The sequence below is a fragment of the Anomaloglossus baeobatrachus genome, chromosome 3, assembly GCF_048569485.1.
Source record: "Anomaloglossus baeobatrachus isolate aAnoBae1 chromosome 3, aAnoBae1.hap1, whole genome shotgun sequence".
In the NCBI taxonomy this organism is placed as follows: Eukaryota; Metazoa; Chordata; class Amphibia; order Anura; family Aromobatidae; genus Anomaloglossus; species Anomaloglossus baeobatrachus.
The window spans coordinates 622,679,449-622,692,102 of record NC_134355.1 but is presented as its reverse complement, the minus strand read 5'-3'; the positions used below and the strand labels follow the sequence as shown (position 1 = coordinate 622,692,102).

The 12,654-nt window shown below is 44.4% G+C and overlaps 1 long non-coding RNA gene across 1 annotated transcript in view; it reads left to right on the top strand.

Moving 5' to 3' along the window:
* Positions 1–11,885, top strand: part of LOC142295670 (uncharacterized) — a 66,729-nt gene extending 54,844 nt beyond the window's left edge. The window contains exon 3 of the long non-coding RNA XR_012751515.1: positions 11,342–11,885. This is a non-coding gene — a long non-coding RNA (uncharacterized LOC142295670). The remainder of the gene's footprint in view (positions 1–11,341) is intronic.
* Positions 11,886–12,654: the final 769 nt, after the last annotated feature.

Here is a 12,654-nt window from a genome sequence, read left to right as displayed (position 1 = left end):
GGTTTGCAGGGAAGTGATGTCATTATGACAGGAAGAGGAAGCGGAGCAGAGAGTAAACACACACACATCACAGACACACTCAAACACATCACATCACACACATCACAGACATAGAACACACACATCACACTCACACACAGACATATAGAATACACATAAAAAGCAAATGGACATATAGAAAAAAAAACACATGGGCTACGCTGTATTTTTACCGTCCAGCCGAGGTAAGCACACAGCGTCGGCCCGGTATTCTCAGGCCGGGGAGGGCGAGGGTCGGGGTTAATGCCCCCCCCCACCCCCCGCAGCCGAGAATATCAGCCCGCAGCTGCCCCGGGACTGTCGCATCCATTATGCGGCAGTCCCAGAATGTCCCCGGCTCTTCCTTGTTGCTGTGATGCGGTGGCAATCAGGGTAATATAAGGAGTTAATGGTGGTGGATCACCGCCACTAAGTCCAGGCTTGATCATGGCAGCGTCTATGAGATAGCTGACATGATCAACCCGTAAGTAAAGTGAAAAAACACACACCGAAAAATCTTTTATTTTAAATAAAACACAAAAAAAGCCCCTGGTTCACCCCTTTATTAACCCCCTCGAAACACACAGCTCCGGCATAGTCCACGTCCTCCGATGCTTTCATCCAGCCGCGACTGAAACTGCTGAATGCAGCCTCGCAACGAGACAGCAGAGAGGTAATTACCAGTCATTTCCCACGGCCGGTAATGTGAACAACACATTACCGCTCGGGAGAAATGCAGCGTGTGCTCACAGGGACTCTGTCTATCTATCCCTCTATCTATCTATCTATCCATCCCTCTATCTATCCCTCTATCTATTTATCTTCCAATATAAAAGGTAAAACAAATGCACTCACCAGATATTTTTGCTGTGCTATGTGCGATTTATTCAATCGTGGAGGTTACATGAGTGGAGAGGGCTGGTGGGGGAGGGAGCACATGCCAAGACGTGTCAAACGACGGCCGTTTCGCACTTTCACAGTGCTTCAGCTGGTCAGCTGAGACCAAGTCAAGTCAAAATATACATTATTTAAAAACAGGGGAAACCTGTCTTCAAACAAACGATATCCTCACGTCACTCCAGCAGTATATTTTATATTATTATGTTATTGTAATCTAGTCGTGGATAGAGAGGAAATTGAATACAGCCTCAAAGGTCCACAATAGTGTTGAAAAGACCGTACCATAGTCGTAGTTGGAGAGGAAAATGAATATAGATATTACCTCAAATTTCTATTGATATACTTATACCATCTACTCACCCATATAACAATATATCGTAATATGATATCAATAAACCTATATAGATGATAAAAAGGGATATACTATACATTCCACATTTCTATATAGCATCAGATCACACCACATTCTTTAAGAAAAAAAAAATTAAAAAATGTTTTTTCTTTACAAAAGACCGAGATAATTGAGAAGAACATGGGGAAAGAGGAGGGGGACATAGACCATACATACCATGCCACTATCCTTGTTGTGTCCCCCCTTAAAGGCAATTGAAGGCGCGTAGTTGTGAGATGTTATGAGAATCTTACCTTCGTTTTTCCTATAGGTGAGGCAGACAGGACCAGAGCGCTCTAGAGTTAAACATGCACATGCTGAGATGAAACAATGGTGGTTTATTTTCTCCAAAGGTTAGGACATGCAGAGTACAGTAATCCAAGTACCTGGCATTGTGGTTCTCTTGTGATGCTTGAGTCTGAAGCCAATAAGGTCAGAACACTTTGCTTCTAGCAGCTCCAATAAGGGATGTAATTCTCACAAAAGCTCTGGCTGGAACTGAATATGCCAGGAAGTGAGGTAAGAAGATGAGCAGACACTCCCATGGGCTGGACAAGAGAAACAGAGGAGCCGAAAGGTCTTACCAGTAGATGGCAGCAGAGACAAGCATGAAAAACATTAAATAACAGTTTTAACTAAAGCAATTAGGAACAGCACACTCCCCGTCTGAAATTCACTTTGGGGATTTCACTATTGAATTCATAATACAACCTGAAAGGAAAGGCACGTTAAATGCAAAAACAAGCTCAATTGAGTCCAAACAAGGAGGATGGCTCAAAGTTCAGGTCCAGTAGCGTTCATCCCGTTGGGACACTCTCTATGGGCAACAGCAGAACAAGTTCGTGGATTGGCCTTGCAAAGGTCTTCGTCTAACCTTTCCTGATGACCTTTAGCTCCACCTTCCGAACATTGCCATCCTGACTAGGCAGTATCCTAGTAATCAGTCCCATAGGCCAGTCAGTCCTTCCTGTGATCTGGTCTTTCATGTATGCAACCGCTGCTATGGCTTCTGTGAAGGCATCTGAGAAGATGTGGAGTTCCTTCTTTATGCTAGAGGTGAGGGAGATTTTTATATAACATCTTGGGATGTGAATGTTGTTCAACCCACACAACGACTGTTTCCAAGCTTCCCATTTTTGCTGTTTGTCGGAAGGGAGTGGGGTATCCCAGTCCTTGACGGTTTCAGAGAATTGTCTCAGCAAGGATTTGCCTTGTATAGTGATAGGCGCCACAAATTCCAGCGGGTCGAATAAGCTGTTCACTATAGAGCGGACACCACGTTTTGTGAATGGCTTGTCTGAGCAACTTACTTGAAATCCGAAGGAGTCGGCTGCAAGATCCCATCTGATGCCTAGGCTCCTCTGCACAGGTGGACTGTCTAGCCCCAAGTCAATGTCCTTGAACCCAGGGGCGTGATCACCCGACTCGAAGGCTCTCATTACGGTCAGGCTATTTGAAGCAATTTTGTGTAACCTGAGTTTTGCCTGGGTCAGCATGCCTTGAGTCCTTTTGAGCAAATCAATGGCTTCTTCCTCGGTGGCTAGTGATTTGAGCCCATCATCTACATAAAAGTCTTTCTCAACAAAGGCTCTGGCATCTGTTCCATACTCAGACTCTCCCTCTAATGCGGTTCTACGGAGGCCATAGGTTGCAACTGTGGGTGAAGGGCTGTTTCCAATGGACCCTCATACGATATTCCACCATCTCTTTATTGGTGTCATTGTCCTTGTACCACAGAAATCTGAGGAAGTTCCGGTGGTCCTCTCTGACTAGGAAACAGTGGAACATCTGTTCAATATCGGCAGTGATGGCGACAAGCTCTTTTCTGCACCTCAGCAATACTCCTACCAAGTTTGTTAGGTTAGGGCCTGTGAGGAGAACATCGTTAAGGGATACGCCTTCATGTTTGGCGCTGGAGTCAAAGACAACCCTGATTTGATTTGGTTTTCGTGGGTGGTATACACCGAATGAAGGCAGATACCAGCACTCTTCGTTCTTCTTCAAGAATGGAGCAGATTCTGCGTGGTTGTTGCGGAATATTTTGTTCATAAAGGCAACAATATGTTCTCTCATTTCAGGTTTGCTGTTCATAGAACGCTGAAGAGCATTAAACCTAGTCTGAGCTTGATCTCGGTTGTTTGGAAGTTTTACCCTGGTAGATCGGAAGGGTAATGGAGAGACCCAGTGGTTGGTTTTGTCTTTAGAAAACTCACAGTCCATTATTTCGATGAATTCTCTGTCCTCTACTGACAATGCTACTTTATCGTCATCCTTGGTTGTGAGAAAGACTGATCTTCCCAAGTTGATATGAAGAGAAGAAGCGATGTCAGGTAGCTGTATTGTGTCTGGAGACTTCTCTTTTACTCCATAGTGATGAGGACATGGCTTTAGGCAGGTTGTGCGCCCATCTCCATCATGCACGTAAGTCTTGAAGGAATCAATTTCTGATCGATCAACGCACACATTTCCTATGACTACTCATCCCAAGTCCAGTCTCTGGGCGTAGGGTGCATAGTCAGGCCCATTACACTGTTGTCGCACCTTGTGTACCCTTAGATTGTCTCTGCCGAGCAGGAGTAGAATCTCTGCGTTATTGTCCAAAGGTGGGATAACACTAGCGAGGTGTCTTAGGTGTGGTTGATGAAATGCAGCTTCTGGGGTAGGAATTTCATTCCTGTGGCTGGGTATTTGGTCACATTCAACGAGCGTTGGTAGAGGTATTTCAGTCTTCCCATTGATAGGAGGAGCACTGAATCCCTGGGCTCTTCTGCCGCTAGTCTCTATGCGACCCGAGCAGGTGTTCAAGGTGTAGGGTTCTGATGGTCCATTAATTCCGAAGGCTTCAAAGAATTTGGTTCCTGCTAGGGACCGGTTGCTTTGGTCATCTATGATGGCATACACCTTCATTGCCTTTTCTGGATGTCCCTCGGGATAAACCTTGATGAGGCATATTCGGGCACAACATTTCTGCATTTGGCCCTCTCCACATACCTCTGAGCATGAGCAGGAGATGGCTGTGGTGGTGTCAGTCTGATTCTTGGACTCCCCGCCATGACTTGGAGTGGGAGCGGTGGTGACTGCAGCCGGTGTGTCTCTAGCTAGCTGGGTTGGGTGCATGGCTGAAACGTGTTTTTCGCTATAACACTCCTCACACTTGACGATGGATTTTCAGTCCTTGGCCATGTGCTCAAGTGATGCGCAGCATTTGAAACAGATCCCAAGCTCTGTGGGGACTTTCTTGCGCTCCTGTAGGGTTTTGGATCTAAACCCTCTGCACTTGTTCAGTGAATGTGTTTTTTTATGGATGGGACATTCTCGATTGAAAGACTTATCTCGTGATGAGATGGTGTACTGTTTATCTGTGGGTGCTGCAGGTGATGGTAGCTCAGTGTTCCTGACACTCACAGTGTTCTTAATGTCTCTGCGTTTGTGTATGGCACCTTCATACCTTGATGATGATAATGTTGCAGCTGCCGAAGTGTTGAACTCTAGGAAGTCGAGGCTGGGGTCGTTCCTCAACTGGGTCTGCTCGTCGATGAACTTGCAGAAGTGAATAATTGGGGGAAAGGTGACGTCATGCACTCTTTTGTAACTTGAGACTGACGTTGCCCATTTCTCCTGCAGACTGTATGGCAGCTTCACCACGATTGGGTTCACTCCATGGGCTGTATCCAGGTAGCACAGCCCAGACAGACGAAGATCTCTTTTGGCGAGCTCCAGCTCCATGAGCAGATCACTTAGGTCTTGAAGCTTGTGGACTTCTTTAAGGTTGATCTTTGGGATGTCCTGCAGTCTCTTGAATAGGGCTTTCTCTATTGCTTCTGCGCTGCCAAAGGTGCGTTCCAGTCTTTGCCATGCAGCAGCGAGACCTGCTTCTGCTTGTCCCACATAGACGGTTCTGAGGCTCTTGATACGGTTTGTAGAGCCTGGGCCCAACCACTTGATCAGGAGGTCAAGCTCCTGTTCTGCAGTTAAGTTGAGATTGGCGATGGCTGCCTTGAAAGTTGCTTTCCAGGCCCTGTAGCTCTCTGCACGATCATCGAATTTCGTGAGACTAGTGTTGATTAGCTCTCTGGTCACCATGAACCTGGCAAACTCAGACATATCTGATTTCTCACCACTTGTTGCCACGACGACTCGTGATGCCCCTGGGGCGTATGGGCTGCCTGGTGTGAATGGATGAGATGTTCCCGGGTAGAATGACGTTGCTGCAGGGTTGAGCTGTGGTTTAGCCTCTGTAGATTCTGATGACCGCTGCTTGAGCTGTGGAAGTGGGTCAGGAAACACTTGGTTGCCATCTTGCCGTGGTGACTGTGATTGAGAGGGCACCTCTTGGTGACTGTTATTAATTTGCTCGGGTGCTTTAGGTGGCACTGGCACTGGTAGAGGTAAGTTAGAGGTTTCGGTGTTGTCGGCTTGGACGGTACTGCAAACCGGGGTTGCTACAGGTAACTGATTCAGTACCTAGTCTCTTGTGCGATCAACTGGATTGTCTGCTTCCAGTTGTGGCGAGTGAGCTGGATCAGGACCTTGGCTCAATGCTTGCTCAAGTAGTCTCACTTTAGCTAGCGCAACTTCCTCTTCCATTTGTGACCGAAGAATCTTTATCCGAGCCTCCGCTTCTGCACTTTTGGCTTCTGCCTCTACTTCTCTTTCTGTGAAAAAGCTAGAAAAGAGAAGTGCTGATAGGGTTTTACCAGATTAAACACACGGTTAGCATATGGTAAATGCACTCACCGATTGAGGTTGTGAGAGGCCACAACCACCACAGATAGCATGAGATAATGGCGGCTGCTGCGGCCCCACGTGTTTCAGACTTCAAAGTGGAGAGGGAGAAGGGGTTAAACCCGCGCAATCCGCCAGTAATACAGAAGGAGATGTTGATAGATTAAACAATCTTTTATTCCATGGGTCTATGCGTTTTATTCCATGGGTCTACTACTTTGTGGATACCATATGTATAAAAGGGTTCATCTCTCTGTACATGTAGTGTTGATTTACTGGTCCTGAGGAAGAGGTCATAGACCTTGAAACGCGTAGACCCATGGAATAAAAGATTGTTTAATCTATCAACATCTCCTTCTGTATTACTGGTGGATTGCGCGGGTTTAACCCCTTCTCCCTCTCCACTTTGAAGTCTCTTTCTGTGAAGGATCGTCTCCCTTTGGATTCTTCTGCTCTTATGTGGGTCTCTAGTATCCTGTTGCTCAGGGCTGAGCTTCTTGAGGATGATGACCCAGATGACCGAGAGGAACGTCTAGATGAGGTTGATCGGTGTGATCTAGTTTCTTGCTGGTGAGAGATACGGTGTTCGGCCTTGTCTATGGCATCTTGCACCTTGGCATCTCTTTCCTTGTCCATCTCTTCTGCCTTGCTCAGGTCTGAAAGAGCTTCATCAATTTTAGAGTCTTTTAGAAAGGTAATGTACCTTGTTGACAGTTTCTTGTATCTTTCATGAGCTGTGTTCAGCCGTTCCAGAGCGGCTTGTAAGCATGCGGCATCACCTGATGAGGATTAAAGTCTTGACATGTAATAGGTGACTCGTTCCCACTGTTTTTCCATGTGTTCACATAGCTCATCTTTCATAGTGTGATAGTTTTCAGTGGCCTTTATCGTGGGTTTGGAAGAGCGCTTCGGTCAGACAACTTGGTCTGCTGAAAGCACGGTATCTGCCTCCTGGGCTTCATAATGGACAGTATCAGATTGTATTTGCTCTGTTTCAGCAGTGGGGAACAGTCCGAGGTCTTTTTCGGCCATTTTGATTTAAGGTGTACTGTCTCTTTAAGAAACTTGACTTTTGAATAGGGGTCCAAAAATCGTTGTGCAGCTCTGCAAGGACTCCCTGATGAGATTCCCAAGGTGTCTTTAGCAAAACTTGGGGTTCGCAGTCCAGCAATGTGCAGTAATGAGGTATAATGTACTGCAAGTCTATAGAAGGGGTATGGCAAGAGGGAAACAGCAAGTGCATAAACTGTCCCTTTACAATGCAAGCAGAGGTGACACAGAACGTTGCAGATGGGAGAGCTTCCCCTTAGGCTTGTCAAGTCATGCACTGTGCAGGCAGACTAGTGCACAAGGCTTGTTGCTAGGCAGATTACAAAGGAAGTTACAGGGTTCTTAGGGATCTGTAGCCGGGGTATTAGGCTGTTAAGCAGTCTTCTGACTGATTTGGGCTCTCCAGGAAGTTTTTGCTTTGGGCTGTTAAGCAGTCTTCTGACTGATTTGGGCTCTAAAGGAAGTTTTGACTTTGGGCTGTTAAGCAGTCTTCTAACTGATCTGTCCCCACTTAAAGGCGATTGAAGGCGTGTAGTTGTGAGATGTTGTGAAAATCTTACCTTCATTTTTCCTATAGGTGAGGCAGACAGGACCAGAGCGCTCTAGAGTTAAACATGCACATGCTGAGATGAAACAATGGTGGTTTATTTTCTCCAAAGGTTAGGACATGCAGAGTACAGTAATCCAAGTACCTGGCATTGTGGTTCTCTTGTGATGCTTGAGTCTGAAGCCAATAAGGTCAGAACACTTTGCTTCTAGCAGCTCCAATAAGGGATGTGATTCTCACAAAAGCTCTGGCTGGAACTGAATATGCCAGGAAGTGAGGTAAGAAGATGAGCAGACACTCCCATGGGCTGGACAAGAGAAACAGAGGAGCTGAAAGGTCTGACCAGTAGATAGCAGCAGAGACAAGCATGAAAAACATTAAAAAACAGTTTTAACTAAAGCAATTAGGAACAGCACAATCCTCTGTCTTCATGCTCGTGCAATACTACGGGGACAAAAATCAACAATTAAAAAAACATCCATGAATCATGATCAAAAAGTACACAGAGACATCAGGGACTCCAGTCGGTGACAAGAAGGCCCTGTTCATATTCAATATTTAAACCCATAGGGGACAAACTATCCAACTCGAAGATCCATCTCAACTCCTTCTTAAGTAGCTTAATCCTATCACCTCCCCTCCTTAGAATAGGAACACTATCAATTACACGAAAACGTAGTTGATTCACAGAATGTCCCTTCTCTTTGAAATGTCTAGGAACAGGTAACTCAACCAATCCTGTTCTAATTGTACTCTTATGTTTCCCAATTCTCGCTCGGACCTCCATAGTTGTCTCACCCACGTACAGCAAACCGCAAGGACAGGAGATCACATACACCACATAAGAGCTGGTGCACGTGTATATCCCATCAATGCGGTAAACTTTGCCAGTATGTGGGTGAGAGAACATGGAGTCCTTCAACATGTTATTACAACATGCATACCCCAAGCACGGGAAATTTCCCATCCTTGGGCTGCTCAATGTTAACTGTTCATCCTTCTTCAGAGAACCCACATCCGATCTTACTAACATATCCTTAAAATTGGTCCCCCGTCTATAGGATAACAAGGGAGGAGACTGGAATCCTTCAACTGTCGGATGTCCCTTGGTTAATAACAGCCAATATTTCCTCACAATGCCCGCCAAACGCCCACTGAGATAATTATAAGAGGAAACAAATGGAATCCTATCATTAATCTCACGGCTACTGACATTATCAAGTAAACTAGTACGCCATGTGTCAAGAGCCCTAGATTTATACATATTTAAGGTTTGTTGTGGATAACCACATTGCAAAAACTTGTTACACATTTCCTTTAGACGTAAATCAACAATCTCTTCTGAAGAAACCACTCTCCTAACCCTCAATAATTGGCTCCAAGGTAAGGAATTAATCATTTTTCTAGGATGGCAGCTGTTAAACTGTGAGATACTGTTCCTATCAGTTTCCTTCGTAAAGATATTTGAAGGACCGAACCTGTTTTATAGACTACAGTGTCAAGAAACTGAATCTTTTCTCTTGACCATGTCAAGGTAAACTTCAATTCCTGGAAAACCTCATTGAGGTAATCTCTAAATCCCAAAAGGTCCTCACTGGTCCCCTGCCAGAGGAGAAAGATGTCGTCGATGTAACGCCACCATCCCCCGACACGGTCCCAAAAAGGGGAGGAGTACACGTACTTGTCCTCGAAACAGCCATATAGATATTAGCATACGTAGGGGCCACATTGGACCCCATGGCTGTCCCCTGGCGCTGCAGAAAAAACTCATCACCAAAGAGAAAAAAATTCCTCCTCAGGATGAATTCCAACAGCGCCAGGACAAAACGTGTACTCCTCGGGGCCATGTCGGAGCCGGCAAGCGTCACACCGACAGCATCTAACCCTCTATCATGATTAATTGATATATACAGGGAAACAATATCAAATGATGCTAGGATAGTATACTCATCCACCTGCAGTCCTTCCAATTTTTTCAGAAAATCACTGGTGTCCCTAATATAGGATGGAACATTCACTGCAAATCTACGCAATATGCGGTCCAAAAAAATAGCTGCTCTATGAGATAGTGACCCCCTGCCCGATTATATGGGTCAGCCCGGGGGGTTATACAGATCTTTATGTATCTTCGGTAATGTATACAGTATCGGGACCACCGGATGGTCCACGATAAGGTACTCTGACAGCTTTTTGTCAATGATTCCATAGCAAAAGGACTCATTGACAAGAAGCTGCAATTCCTTCATGAATTTTTGTGTGGGGTTAGTAGATATAATGTTCATGTCTATGAAAAACTAATGATCGCCCCACCCTTGTTGGCTGGTTTGATCGTTATAAGTGGATTCTCCTTGAGGCTTTTCAATTAATTTCTTTCTTCTCTAGATATATTAGAAGAAACTGTTCCCATATAAGTCTATGGGAACAAGACTCCGGCTTGTAAAAATGGTGATAGAAGTGATAGAGGAAATGGAGCAAACATGGGTCTCCCCAATCTTAGAATACCAGCCCCCAGCTGTCAGGCTTTATCATGGCTTGGTATCAAAATTGGGGGGACCGCACGCCCATTATTTAAATTATTTATTTAAATAATTAAAAAACAAAAGTTGCATGTGGCTTCTCTTATTTTGATACACAGCCAAGATAGGTGCATGATTGGGGGCTGTATCCTGTAGTCGTATGCCTGATCTGTGTTGGGCATCATAATATGGATGGACCCTACACCAATATTTTTATTTATTTGTTTATTTTTACTCCAATCTACAGTGACCCGCAGACAACCTGTGATTGGTTGCAGTCAGATGCTCTCACACAGGCTGGGGGCGCATCTGACTGCAACCAATCACACCTTGTAAAGCTGTAGGGGAAAAAAAGCGCAATAGGGTCTTACCCGGTATGAGGGTAGAGAGACAGAAAGAGACACACTCACCTGGTAGGGTTGTGCCAGTCACAACACCCTATGGTCGCATGTGAGTGATTATAGTGGTTTAGCAGCGGCCCCGGGGAGCAGGTAATAAATAAATCAAAATGGAATGAAACCGGTTTAAATGCTGCGCTAGAAACCACAGATGCTGTAGATAAAAAGATATTCTTTATTTCATAATTCTACGCGTTTCAAAGGCATCTCCGCCTCCTTTTTCAGGAACAAAAATCATGATTTTTGTTCCTGAAGAAGGAGGCGGAGATGCCTTTGAAACGCGTAGAATTATGAAATAAAGAAAATCTTTTTATCTACAGCATCTGTGGTTTCTAGCGTCGCATTTAAACCGGTTTCATTCCATTCTGATTTATTTATGCAACCAATCACAGACACCGGGAGAAGCAGTGACTATGCATGAGCAATAATGAGTGGCCCAGGAAGAAGAATGAGCAGCCCGGAAGCAGTTACAGCTGCGCCTGAGACTTGATAAGTTTGAAGCACATGCTTCCTTCTTATTTCCTTTACTTTTCCTTTATTTTTTTTTATATCCCGAGTTGCCGGACTCGGATCAATACCCAGAATTCCCTGAGAATTCCGGGCCCGGGTCTGGCGCTTGGGTATGTTTGAAACTGTGCAGAGCTAGACTTTTACACTCCGGGTCCACCCATCACTAGTCAGAATCTATGTCTACACAGCGCTGAAGAATATGTGAGTGCTGTGGAGTCAACAGGAAATTATTAGTCTTTTTTTATTCTTTGTGTCAGTACTTCAACACTTTTTATTTGTCTTTTAGGTGCCATTTTTACTCTGACTTTACAGATCCTCACAGAATTTGCTGGGAGCCATTTTCAAGATCAATCATCTTATCTCTCATCCCTTGTCTATTTCCCGAATGCTCCAAAGACTTCAGAACTCAGAAGAATACATTGCTCTTGTTCACAGAATGTTCCGTACATGCCCGGAGGTTCTGGAATTATTGTGTCCCGGTTTCACATGAATGATAAGCTTCAGTTTAATCTTCCCTGTGATTGTAATGCAGCATATGGGAATAGTAATGCCGAAGAATGTGTTATATTTTCAGCTGTGTATGTCACTGGGAAGACTACCCTGACACTTAATACTTAACCCCTTTGATTTTGGATTTTTGGAGTGGTTTTGCAAAGACCTCTGGAAAACCGAGACACAAAACGTTAGTTGGGAATCGGTGAAGTTTCTGCTCATTATTTCTCATCTACTGTGGAGCTAAATAACAACGTTATGTTCCAGCTTATTATATGGTAATTATAGGGGTGTCACAGTGGTGTGTGGGTGATATTAGAAAACTTTCTTAGCTTTACTTCTGTGCATTTTATGTTTCAAGATTTTAACAAAAATTCATGGAATGTTCCAGCTTCAAATAAAACCTTAAACCATGCAATAATTATAGAATTTTTTTACATCAAATAGTAGAACATGTGGATGCATAAATGTTGGTAATATAACTTATCAGGATGACATTTTCCTTGTCTTCCAGCAGTCAGCATTTTACCTTTCAATGCCTACAGGTTCTAAGCAAATCACAAACTCCTCAGGCTCCAAATGTATCTGTCTAATATAAAACAATACATAAAAAAATAGAAAGGGGAAGGAGGGAGATGCAGCTGCTGATTGTCAGTAAAGAGGCTGAAGCTTGAAAGTCACATTTGTTACAAATTATTTACTGCCCATGTATGCTTCAAAGCAGGGGTCTCAAACTCACACATAGACAAATTTTGTATTGGGGAGGTGGGCGCATTCTTTGCAGAGAGAGAGGGGAGCCAGCACGATCTGAAAATGGCATGCATCATATAAAAAGTGCAAATTCACAGATTTATTCCAACTGTACTGTAATTGAAATGAGATTTTTAGCAAATAATTGATCAATTCTTTGAGCCACCCCTGCCAACGTCACGGCAAATCTCAATAGGGGGGTCCTACTCTATATTCTGTATTTCATGTGCCATACGGCCTCCTAGATAAAGTTAAAAGCAGAACCATAATGGAGCACACATACCTGTAACCTGTATATAACCGCTTCTATGTTGCAAAAGAGGCAATTGTGGATAGAGGCCAGCACAGGTCCCAGCA